The sequence below is a fragment of the Amblyomma americanum genome, chromosome 2 (genome assembly GCF_052857255.1).
Source record: "Amblyomma americanum isolate KBUSLIRL-KWMA chromosome 2, ASM5285725v1, whole genome shotgun sequence".
Lineage (NCBI taxonomy): Eukaryota > Metazoa > Arthropoda > Arachnida > Ixodida > Ixodidae > Amblyomma > Amblyomma americanum.
In genome coordinates, this window is record NC_135498.1 from 21,640,043 (window position 1) to 21,652,780 (window position 12,738).

Here is a 12,738-nt window from a genome sequence, read left to right on the forward strand (position 1 = left end):
AGCTATGTAGCCCCCAATAAGGCTGATAGCTGCCATTTCCAGAGTCGGCAGGAAAGGCTCCGACGACATACATATGTCTTAGAGTGCGTTTGTAACCAGTTCTAAAGTTTCATTTTCAGCAGCAGTGGTGGCCCCAGCTTCAGTTAAATTGTCAATGGCACGGGATGAGACAAAGGAAGTGGAGCTTCTGACGTTGCTGTTCTCTGAGGTGGCAACAATGCCTGTACGTAGCATTTTCTCCAACCCGCTCAAAACACTTCTCACATTTAGCATGTCATTACATCCTGCTGAACGCCGCTAGAGAGCCGAAGAGAGGCTCAATGGGGTCACTTGAAAATTTGCGCGTCAAGACGAACTTGAAGTTGCACTTATTTAGCAAGAATCGGATGCAGTGCACATTTCACAGTGTCGTGAACATGAAGGCGTGGTAGGTCTCTTTAGCTAAAAACTTCTCTTGGGTGCTCGCATTTTTCAGGCCTTCCTTGTACTCAACGAATTCGTGCTCCAGCCAGTGCAGCCTTCGATCATTAATGTCCGAAAATTATTCTGTGTCCGGGTAGTTCTGATGAATGTGCTGGCTACGGTTACTGACGTCCACGGTTACAAACCACTTGTTCATCTTGTACATTAACTCGACTGTCGGGCCTACGTTTAAGAACTTAGCATCGCATGCGTGCCCATCCTGTTCTTTCATAAAGCTCAAGGCAGCGATACAGGAGGTGAAAAGAGCTCAATCGCAGGTTTTTCTGCCATTTTCTCTATGGTGGATGGGTAGACGTGTTATCTAGTGAGAAATCCCACTGGCTTCACGGTGGACCCCTTTTGCATGTTGTACAATTCTCTGACCTAGAGTGAAGAGATTTTTCTTTGCTCCCATTTCCTTCGACAGGAACTGCGAGCGTACATTTTTGATTAAGTGACTTTGGTCGAAAGCCTACATGAGGTGCCTGGATGGGTGGGCAGGATGTGGCACTCGTATTTGTGGCTGCCCTTAATTGTGATAGGAACTCGATTGCAGTCACGTACGTTGACCTTGTGGTTGTCTGTGACGAGTCTGACAATTTTATATCCAATTTCTTCCGTCTTCTTTACCATATGCCTGACAGCTTCTGCCAGCACTTCGCCTGTGCATCCCTTGGTGATCGAAGAAATACCCCACTGGAATTTTGAACCTGGCGTGCAGCCCGCAGAGCAGGAAACACAACAGAATTGGCGAGTTCACCCCTTTCCTGCACTGGCAGGAGATGGTCAAGATCTGGGCAGATATCAATGTCTCCCAGAAAAGCGTCCCTCTGCCTGTGATATTCCAGCTTCTGTTTGATGTGCATCTTGTCTATGACTAGGCCACACACTTGATTGTGAGGTGACTAAGCAATATCTAGCTCTGTGCTCAACCTTCTCTTGACCAGGCTACTGAACCCAACTTCTCCTGAGCAGGTCCCCATGTATTTGTTAAGTGTGGTTTTACTAGGCAGGACAAGGAGTTGTTCTGCTCTGAGATGCTCATAGCACCTGGGAGAAATGTTGCGCAGAATGATGCAGTGTCGGACGGTGGTCTCACTCCACACTGATCTTTTTGTCATATAGTTAACAACCTGATCTAGTAATAGCCTGGCTTTCTTGTCGTGTTCGGAGTCTGCCAATCCGAAGGAACGTCTTTACGTGGCATTTTTCCTTGAGGCATTCCAGTTCTTTTTTGTACGCGTCAACAGTGCATTTGGGCCTTCCATTTCGTGACTTCCAAGCACGTTCCTTATCGCGCGACTTTTTTCGGTCAAGGAAAGCCGCTGATGATTTTTGTTTGTCTGTTTGGGTGCCGGACGAGAGCAAGACGGACGCGGTCTGACGGACGGGAACAGGAATTGCTGCATCACTTGATTCGCTAGCCGCCAGGTAAAGCTCTACGGCCTCTACGGCGGTCACACCCGATGGACCAGGTTCAGAACTATGGACGGTGCCCACAGGCGAGTCTTCGCGTTTTCGCTTTTTTATACTGCTGTTGTTGCGGGATTTCGTTGGTGCCGGCCTTAGGTACGGCGGGTACTGATTGAAGATGTTTGGCACGACACCCTTTTTCAACATCGTCAACTTGGTGCCTTCTCAAAAGTCACTTGGCTGGAAATGCAAGCTACAAACTACAGAATAATTTGATGTGGTGTTTGGCTGCCGGTTTTTCCTTCTAATTACCTTGAGCCATCTTTACCGGGGCTCTAAGTCGGCAGGAATTTCATGGAACTAAACGCCGGGCTTCTTGTTTCGCTGACTGGAAGTGCAAAACGGAACGCAACAGCAACGCATTTTCGCTCACTACTCCCTCCAGCAATTGCAGTAATCAACGTGTCACTTGTTAAACGGTGACACTAAACACACCACACAAATAAATAAGAAACAGCGCACCAGAAGGCATACTTTTTGCTGAAACGGCAGTCACAAGAAAATTCTGTGTTGCCTGCGTGTCGTCTGCTAGGATGGATGGATGAATACGGCTGAACCCTTTATATCGGGCGGTGGCTCAAGCCACCTAGCCATGACTTGTGAAATTTTACTCCTGTCTTGCTTTTAGCCACCAATCATATAACCTTCACTTGGTTGCTTCTACCCGCTTAAAATCTACTTTCCCTTTACTATCCTTAAACCTCAATGCCTTGGGTAAATCAGACCCGCTGCTTTCCACTGTAGGGTGAAGCCCTTTATCAAGTGTTCAGCCGTTTCCTCCTCCTCTCCGCATGCAATGCACAAAGTGTATCTCATGGTACCTGACTCTATACGTCTTAGTCCGCAGAACTCCAGTCCTGGCCTCAAACAACAAAGAGCTTCCCCTACAATTATCATAGATATTTTCTTTGGCAATTTCCTGTTTAAAGGTCCGGTATGTTCCCAGTGCCGATTTTGTCAGCATCCCTGTTTTCCACAGAGCTCTCTCTGTTTATTTAACCTTTTTCAGAGGGTTAGCCTTTGTCTGGATGGATAATGGATGAATACGGCTGTACCCTTTAAATCGGGCGGTGGCTCAAGCCACCTAGCCATGACTTGTGAAATTTTACTCCTGTCTTGCTTTTAGCCACCAATCATATAACCTTCGCTTGGTTGCTTCTACCCGCTTAAAATCTACTTTCCCTTTACTATCCTTAAACCCCAATGCCTTGGGTAAATCAGCCCCGCTGCTTTCCACTGTAGGGTGAAGTCCTTTACAGAAAAGTATGAAGTGTTTAGCCGTTTCCTCCTCCTCTCCGCACGCAATGCACAAAGTGTATATCTCATGGTACCTGACTCTATACGTCTTAGTCCGCAGAACTCCACTCCTGGCCTCAAACAACAAAGAGCTTCCCCTACAATTATCATAGATATTTTCTTTGGCAATTTCCTGTTTAAAGGTCCGGTATGTTCCCAGTGCCGATTTCGTCAGCATCCCTGTTTTCCACAGAACTCTCTCTGTTTCTTTAACCTTTTTCTTAAACGATAATTGCTGATTTGCCCCCTTACTGCTGTCCAGATATTTGCTTGTCAATTTTCTAGTTTGCTTTCTCCATTTCGTATCAACATTCTTTATTCACAGGTATCTGAAAACTTTCCTAGCCCACTGCTTTTCCTCCATTTTTCTCAATCGTTCCTCAAATGCTATCTGACTGCTAGCCTCTCTGCTCTCGAAAGACGCCCATCCCATATCACCCTGTACCCCCTGATTTGGTGTATTGCCATGTGCTCCCAAAGCTAACCTACCCTGTTAACCACAGATGTCACTGTTATGGGACGATAGTTACTTACTCTGCTTTCTCCCCCTTTCCCTTATATATCATGTTCATTCTACTTAGTCTGCTTTGTCCCCCTTTCCCTTATATATCATGTTCATTCTACTTAATCGCCATTCATCGGGGACTTTCTCATCCACTATCATTTCGTTCACTACCTGTATTAATGTTTGCTTGAATTTTGGTCCTAAATTCTTTATCAACATAATCGGGATACCATCTGGAACAGTTGTTGTGCCACTAGGAACCTTCTTCTCTGCCCTTTCCCACTCTCCTTGCTCAAGTGAAGCTATTGCTGTAACCGGTCTATCCTCCCTCGATAAATTATGTACAACATTCCTTTCTTTAAATTTTTCTGTCATCTTTGTTCCTATGTGTTTTATTGCTTCATCCCCTTCTAGTTGAATACCCTCATCTGTAACAATAAACCTTTGTTCTAGCCTAGTCTTATTACTCATTGCATTTAGATGCTTCCAGAATTTTTGGGCTGCTTTTCTATCCTTTTTATTTACTTTTGACATCCATTGTGCACCCTTTCTTCTAATTTTCTCATTAATCAAATAGTATGCTTCCCTTATACACTTTATGAAGATCCCATTTTCTGTCTACTTCAAATTTTGGTTCTTCCCTCTTCTTGGAATACCTGTGTTCCCTGGACGCTTCCTGACGTTTCTCTATCGCCCTCTTGACCTCCTCATCCCACCAACTCTTGGGTTTGAGTCTTTTCCCTTTTAGCTTTACTCTCACCTTAGCTAGCTCTAGCCCCAGTAATTGATTTAATTTGGTATAAGTCCATTCTGTTTCACTATCCTCAAAAATTACGTTCTCGATTTGTTTGGCTGCTGCTTCCAATTGCTTTTCTGAGTAAAAATTCCCCTCTGATCGTTCATCTCGCTTCAGTCTTACATTGGCTTTTCTTCTGAAGCTCAACTTGATACACTTGTGGTTACTACCTAGACTTCTGAACCATGTTCATCTATGCTCATTACCCCTAATCTATTATACATCCTCTGTGACATTAGTGCATAATCTATCGTTGAGTGCAGACTCCCCGCCTCCCATGTTATGAGCCCTTCACACTTCTCGGTACTGTTGCATACAGCTAAATCATGCTTGTCACACATGTCCTGCAGCATGCTTCCTGTCGAATTCGTGTACCCATCCAGGTCTTCTATATGTGCGTTCATGTCGCCTAATATAGTTATCTCGCCCTGTCCTCCTAGCTCATCAATGTCGCTTGCAATACATTCTACCATTTTCCTGTTTTGCTCTTTGGCATTAGCTCCTGTCCACAGGTATACAAAGCCAAAGAGTGTTTGCTTGCCTGCCACTGTTCCTTTTAGCCATAAAAGTTCCTTGCATCCCAGTTTAACCGTTTTAAAATTCATACTTTTATGAATGAATGCCCCCAATTCCACCCCCCTTTCTGCTGCCCTCTGTTCTATTGCAATATTCCCATGCGTAGTCTGGATTACAGGGTGGTTGCTCCATGTCTCTGAGATGCGTTTCTACTAAACCATATACCATTAATTCCTCCTGCCTTAACTGTTCTTCTATTTCCTCCCATTTCAGTCTATTCCTGCCACCTTGCATGTTAATGAAACCTATATCTGAATTAACTTGGCCCTGGCGCTTGCGTCTCTTTCTTCCCCTATGGTTCCATTGTCCCTTTGATCTTAATTCTTCCTTCTCTACACTGGTTCCCTCAGAGTTCTGGGTCCCCCCAAAAAAGCTGTTGCCTGGTGACCTATCCTACTACCCACCCTCTTGCCAGTGGCACCACCATAGTGGATGCCATCCTGTGTAAAAGGTTGGGGCCTGACCTCGTACACTGGATTTCTGTTTTTTTGTAAAATAGAGAATTTTATTGCTGCCAAAATGGTGTTTCCTCAAGGAGATTTCAACAGACAAGAGGTGTAGCACAAGGATCAGTTCTCTCACCTGTTCTTTTTAACATTTTTCTAAGCTCAATTCCATGCATTCAAAATGTGAAAACTTATGTTTACGCCGACAATATTGCATTTTTTGCATCAGCAGGTGACATTCACACTCTTTATCGAACCCTGCAAAATTACCTTAATGTTCTTGAGAACTGGTTAGGAAGAATTCATCTGTCCCTCAATGTGAAGAAATGCGCATTGTTAGTATTTCCGGTTTCTGTTCCTGTAAATATCTGCCTGGTCTATAGAAATAACATAATTCCTCAAGTTCAGACGGTGAAGTATCTCGGAGTAATATACGACTCTACTCTATCCTGGCGGCCACACATTGAGCAAGTTTCTGCAAAAGGAGTTTGGGCCATTGGCATCCTGCGCAGGCTTTGTAGTGCTAGGTCAGGCATACACTTCTGATGATTTATAAAATGTACGTCTGCCCAATTTTGGAGTTCAGGTGTGTTTTATTCTCAGGAGCTCCTGCCTATAAACTTCGCCCTCTTGTGCTGTTGGAGCGTGAGGCGTTGTGCCTTTGTCTGGGGCTTCCAAAATATGTCGCCAATGCTGTTCTGCACCTTGAGGCACGAATCCCATCGTTATCAGCTAGGTTTCGCCTTTTAACAGTTCAAACATTTTTAAAATTGTGCAAGTCACCTCTTCACGCCTCCAGTACAATAATTTTCAGTCAACCTTCCGCCTTTTTTAGTGCCGCCTGGTCTCGTTTTCATACTCCGCAGATATGTTACGTGCAGTCCCTCCTTAATCCCATAAACATTCATTTCACAGATGTCCGCCAAATGTATAACAACACATCATCCGTCCAGATTGAATTCGATGACAGTTTCCCATCGAATGCAAAGCTGCAGCCCTTCCCGCTTCTTCAGAGTCTGTTGCAGGACCACCTAAGGTCCTATCTCTCTCAAGTTCTTATTGCTACCGATGCCTCGCAGGACGGCGAAATGGCAGGTGTGGGAATTTTTTTGCCTTCACTGGGTTGGTCTTTTTCTCTGTCTTCCTGACTTCACTCCAATTTATCTGGCTGAATTATTAGCAGTAATCTTAGCCATACGAATATTAGAAACTACCGTTTCCCAGGTCGTAGTTATAACGGACTCTCTGTCCATTTGCTATTCATTATCCTCACCCACTGAGTCTCGGGTATTACGCCTCTTTAAGTTCCTGATTCCGCTCCATCTACATTCGGTAAGGTTGCTTTGGGTACCAGGTCACATGGGCTTTCACTGAAATGAGGTTGCCGATTTCTTAGCAAGAGCCTCTCTCTGCGGCCCAATTGTTGATGTCCTGCCAACGTGTGCATATACAGCTGCGGCGAGGTTTCGCAGCTACACAATATTTCAGGAATTTGCTGCCTCGGCTCTTACATCATCTCCCGAATATCAGCATCTTCTGCATCCTTGGAGTATCAAAGACTGACGCTCGCACAGACTAGAGGTCTCTTTCACGCGTTTGCGTTGCCGCGTTCCCCTTCTAAATTTCTACCTTCACAGATCTGGCCTGGCGGCTTCCCCATTGTGCCCTTTTTGTGCCGAACCTGAGACAATAGATCACTTCCTGCTGTTCTGCCGCCGCTTCTCTCATTTGAGGAAGCGTATTTTGCAAATTCCATTTCATCAACTGGGTTTGCCTGTGTCCTCCACGGTTGTTCTTTCCATTGGCGCTTCTTTGCTTGGACGAAGCGACAGGAGTGTGCGCTCTGCTGTGCAAAATTTCCTTCAAGAAATGCAGCGACTCCCATACTAATTTCTTTTTCCCGCTCTCAGTCAGTACGACATTGAAATATTATAGACATTGCATACTATTATGCACATTAAGCCATTGTCCCATCTTCTATCTTTAAGTTAACAGGACCCCTGTCCTTCCGTCTTCCAATCTATCAGCCTACATTCTATTACCACTCCTTTTTCCGTCAAAACTTTCCTGTATCCAGCAATTAACTGCCTGTGTCTTGGCCACTGCCCCGTAGTGGGTATGTGCCAGCAACGTCTGAGGCCTTCCTTCCTTTGGTGCATTCGTTCGTGGCTACTGCTGCTTCGTCACCGCCTGCCTGCTTCATTTCCTGGTGGTGCCAGGCGGTTTCTTTCGTGAGGCCGTTCCATGTTAGAGGGGTTTTTGCCAGGGTCAGGGTAGCTAACTGACTCTGGTGATGTAAGGTTGCCGGCGCGCTGTGTGTAGGCATGTCTTCAGGGACTCCGGAACTTTTTTGGGAGTGGGGGGGCAAGCCTGGTCGTGTTTCTATGTCGTATTTACTTATGTATTTATTTTTGTGTCAATATTTTATAATTATAATATTCTATTGTTATTTATTTATGTTACATTTCATTAATGATAATGTTAATATTATCATTAATTAATATTATTAATTTAGTGAGTAATTTCAACAGTATTAAATTTTAGATATTTGCTTTCTTGCTTATTCTGCATTATCATGCACTTTAAAAATGGTTTGAAATTTCTGAAGTTCCCAAACCATGCGCAGACTAAGCAAATGACGCGTTCGAAACGAAAAACGAACGGGTGCGAAAGCTGAAAAAAGTCTTTTATTTGTTTCTGCATTCGCTCCCACAGTAAGGTAAAGCTTAGGCACTAAGTACAAGAATATTCCCACGCATTGATGAGCTTCGTGGCTGGTATGACAAGGGGGTGTCGGGCAGGAGAGGATATCAAAGGAGGCCAAAAGTTGCTGTTCGTTCTGGACACGAACACTTTCATAATGACATCCAGTTGCAGGTCCGCAGCTCTCCTCTTGTGCACGTGCAGCAGGAGAAGGTGCGTCAGCCTCCTCTGCGTCATTCGATTGCGCAAAAATGTTTTTACTCGCCTCAGGGCACTGAAAGAGCGCTCTCCTGAAGCAGCTGACGCAGGTACAGAGAACACGAGTTGCAGGTACCGTACAACTTGATCCATCATTTCACGCATGTCTGCAGACTTCCCCTGTAGAATTTGCAAAATGCGTTCGCTTGCGGCCGGGCCCTGGTCACGCAGGAGCGTTGGGAGAAGCACGAGTTGCGCTGAAAGTCTACTGGTGTCAAAATCTGCAGCGTGTGCTAAAAGCTCATTTAAGTCGTGTGCCGCGAAGTTTCGACCTCCAGCAGCGTCAGTCAGAATGCGCTCCAGACTAATCAGCTGCTCCATGCCAGGCTGTTCGAATCGCCTTCGGATCTCGCTGGTAATCCGATCGATAGCGGCAAAAAACTTTTTTATGTAATGACTTGCAGTCAAGCGTTGCAGGCTCCTGAGGCTTGTCTGTGAATTGAATCCTTCTCGGCGGCTGCGAGACTCGGGGCACTCGAGGCTCCTTTAGCCCTAACTGTGTTGCTCTTGAGTGCGTCCGCTGCCATAGGACGCCAAATGCGGCGTCAGACCGTAGCCTGTACAAGCTGTCACAAAGAGCCTCTGCTGCCTCTTTTGCTCCTGCAGCGCGATAAACTGGGCGTTGAAGCATCCTCGCTAGCTCCAAATAGGGCTATAGAAAGGTTGATGCCCAATAAAGTTTCGAACTTCCCCAATACTTTCTCATATCCTTTCAGTGCTGTCTTGCTGGTGCCAATGAGAGAGCTTTGAACTTGTACCAGTTCCTGCAATGTCGCCTGCACCCTTTCATAGTTCTCGATAAACCTTTCCATTGATTTCACTCTTACTGTCCACCTCGTTGGACACAATGGTAGCAAAGTGTTCGGCCTGGAACAATCCTGCTCATTGGCATCATTACCCGGAGGAAGGACAACGTTCGAATAAACAGTCTTCCTGTTTTTAGATTCGAGTATTGCATGGGAAACATCCTTTACAATGTTCAGAGCATCGCCGACAACCTCGCAGTTCCTTGCGACCTCCTGGAGTGCCAAGTCTAGACAGTGGTTACTGCAGTGTACAAATATTGACCGCGGTTCAGAGTCCGTGATCCTTTTCTGCACGCCGGTAAATCTGCCTGCCATATTCGCGGCCCCATCAAAACAGTGCCCCCTTAGGTTATGGAAGTCCAGACCTAAACGCAAAATCATGTCCTTCACGGCTCTATACAAGGTCTCAGCTCTACTGTCTGGTGCATTGTACATGCCAAGAAATTCCTCACGAACTTCCAGTGTAATCCCATCTACCCACCGCACACAAAATGTGAATTGCTCAGTGAGGGTGTCGTTTGTAAAGGAAGGGTTGTTATTAAGGGCATTGAAAAGTGCGTTTTATCTTTCGAATATTGTGAATAGTGGGAACGTTTGCAAGTATTGGGAGGGCTATGTTAGGTGTTATTCTGAAGGCTTTGGTGATTCTGAGGGAAGCGTTGGATAGTTTGTAGTTTCCTGCGCACTTGTGGTGTTTGTTTGTACCAGACTTGGGGTACAGAATGAAGTGTTCAGTCGCCCTGGTGTAAACGTCATTTAGGTGTTTTGGTGCCATACCTCAAGTGTGTCCTGTGAATCGGCTGAGGTTAATTGTTAGTGTTGAGATTTTTTCTTGGATTCGTTGTGAGATAGGAAAGGAGAGTTTAGTATATTTAACTTTTTCAATATATCGAAGATATATTGTTTTTTTTTCGGGGGGGGGGGGGGGAGGTTACATTTGTTTCCTATGATGGAAATTTGGCATTTGTGTGTGCTGAATGATATTTGTTTGTTTGTTGGCCATCTCTGTACTATGTCAATATTCTTTAAAATTATAAAGCACTAGAACTTCAGCACTTATCGAAAATTCGATTTCAGCGTAAGCGGTCGGAAAGTGAGGAGGGGGGGGGGGGTGGCACCCCCCCCCTGGATAAATGTTGGGGGGGCGACCGCCCCCCCTGTTCCGGAATCCCTGCATGTCTTTCACCTCCCCGGGAGGAGGCTCGGCAGCCTGGTTAGCCAGCCTGCTGGCCAAAAGCTTGCCTTTGAATTCATTTCTAAAAAATGATGTCTCTTCAATTCCCGTGGCGCTTGTACCGATTTGAGATGGAATTCTCAAAATGAATAATCCAAAAACAATACAGGAACAACTGAAAAGTCTAACCAGTCACTATCTCGACATCTCTGAAGTGCGACATTTTGGAAGGATTGGCATTGTTTGTAAGTCGGCAAACATTGAGTGTGTGTCGGATCTGCTCCAGTGCAATACCTTCACTTCTCTGCCGGTTAAAGCCTTCATGCCTGAGCAGCTTGCGTGCACTAAGGGCATCGTCCGTGGAGTGGACCTGTCATCTTCAATTCAAGAAATTTTGGAGGAGTTCCAGGTTGCGGGGCGGGAATTATTTCTGTATACCGCTGCTCTCGCGAGATGGCTGGAGTACATGTTGCAACGGAGTCAGTCATAACTTTTGCTGGTCTCACATGCCCCTCGGAGTTGAAAATTTGGCCAATTGTCCACTGCGTGGACCCGCTCCATCCTCGACCCCTGCAATGTACCAGCTGTTGGAGGTTTGGACATAGTGGTAGAGCCTGTAAGTCGGCGACCAGATGCCGGGTGTGTGGCGAACGTCACTCTTCCGACAGCTGCACCGCTGAACAACCAAGCTGTTGTCTATGCAATAACAGTCACAGCGCCGATGATGCCACTTGTGAAATTCGGTCACAGAAGCAAAGTTATTGGAATTGAGCAGAATCGCTGCTCATGGATAGACACTTATGCGCTCCTTAGCTGCAGAAAACATTCATATGCCAGCCTTGTGCGTTCCTCTACTCCTGACCTCGAGGCCACACTGTCTGCCTCAATAGTGTCAACCGCCGAAAAAGCACTCTCAGTTGTGGTCGAGCGCATGCTCACCGGCTTCACGCAGGCGTTGTCTGATATTCTTGCAAATCAGGCTATTTCTCAACCTCAGCTTGTAGTTCCACCAGCATCAACATCACAGCAAGCCTGTGCTCAAAGTTTCATTGCCACGTGATCACCCAAGGTGCCGTCTCACATGCCGCCTCTCGACAGCGTCCCTGTAAGTCTTTCTCGCAACACTGTTTGCACTAATGATGTAGAAATGGCTTGTCCTACACAGAAGTGCCGTGCTTAAACCTCTTCTTCTAAGTCCTCCGTTCCCCAGCTCAAGACCAAAAAAGGGCCTTCTAGTGTATCTTCCAAGTGAGATATACTACAAGAGGCTGTTTCAGCCTCAATTCTCGAATAGGCATCATGGCGGGTGTAAAGGTTCTCCAATGGAATTGCTGCTCTATTGCATCTTCTCTTCCTGATTTAAAAATTCTATCTTCTCATTGCCCAAATATTGTGCTCTTGCAAGAAACTTGGCTCTCCCATGTTAAGTCATTTTCTTTAAACAGGTTTCGTGTTTCCCGTGCGGACTGCATAAATGGTAGGGGCGGCGGGTTGGTGACCCTGATTTCGTCAAAATTGTGTCACCGGGCTGTAATAATTAAAAAAGTAATGGATTCTGATTCCGAGCTTCTAGCTATAGATTTCACTTTGCCGCACTGCTCTACTGTCACAGTCGCAAACGTCTATTTTCCAAATGGAGTATGCAGAACAGACCACGCAGACAGCTTACTTGCAAACTCTAGCAGGGTAATCATTGCTGGGGACTTCAACTCGCATCACGTCATCTGGGGTTCCTATACTGATTCACATGGACATATGTTACGGACATGGATGTCTGCAAATGATGTGCGGGCCATAACTTTCATCCGCAGACACTCGCGCTCAGTTCTTGATTTGTCCTTGGCAGCAAGAGGAGTAGGTATAGGGGCATGGTCCACAATTGACTGTAGCACATCTAGTGACCACCTGCCAATTACTTTCACCATATTGGTGAGCCCCCTCCGAGATCATGGTTCTGCCCGAAAATGAGTTAATCTTGCAGCCTACAAAACATCTTTGCGCGCCTCCCTTACATCTGATCCTTGTTCATGTAGGACCAACACGGCTCAGCGAGTGTTTTCTTCAGTTCTGAAGGCTACGGGGAGCTCCCAGTTCACTGTGCATTCTGCTATTTGCAATAAATCACCATCCCCATGGTGGAATGACGCGTGTGAGACAGCTTTCCGTCGTAGGAAAGCAGCGTGGAGGACCCTTTCACATAATCAGAGCCTAGCAAATTGGATCAACTACAAATTTTTCTTGGC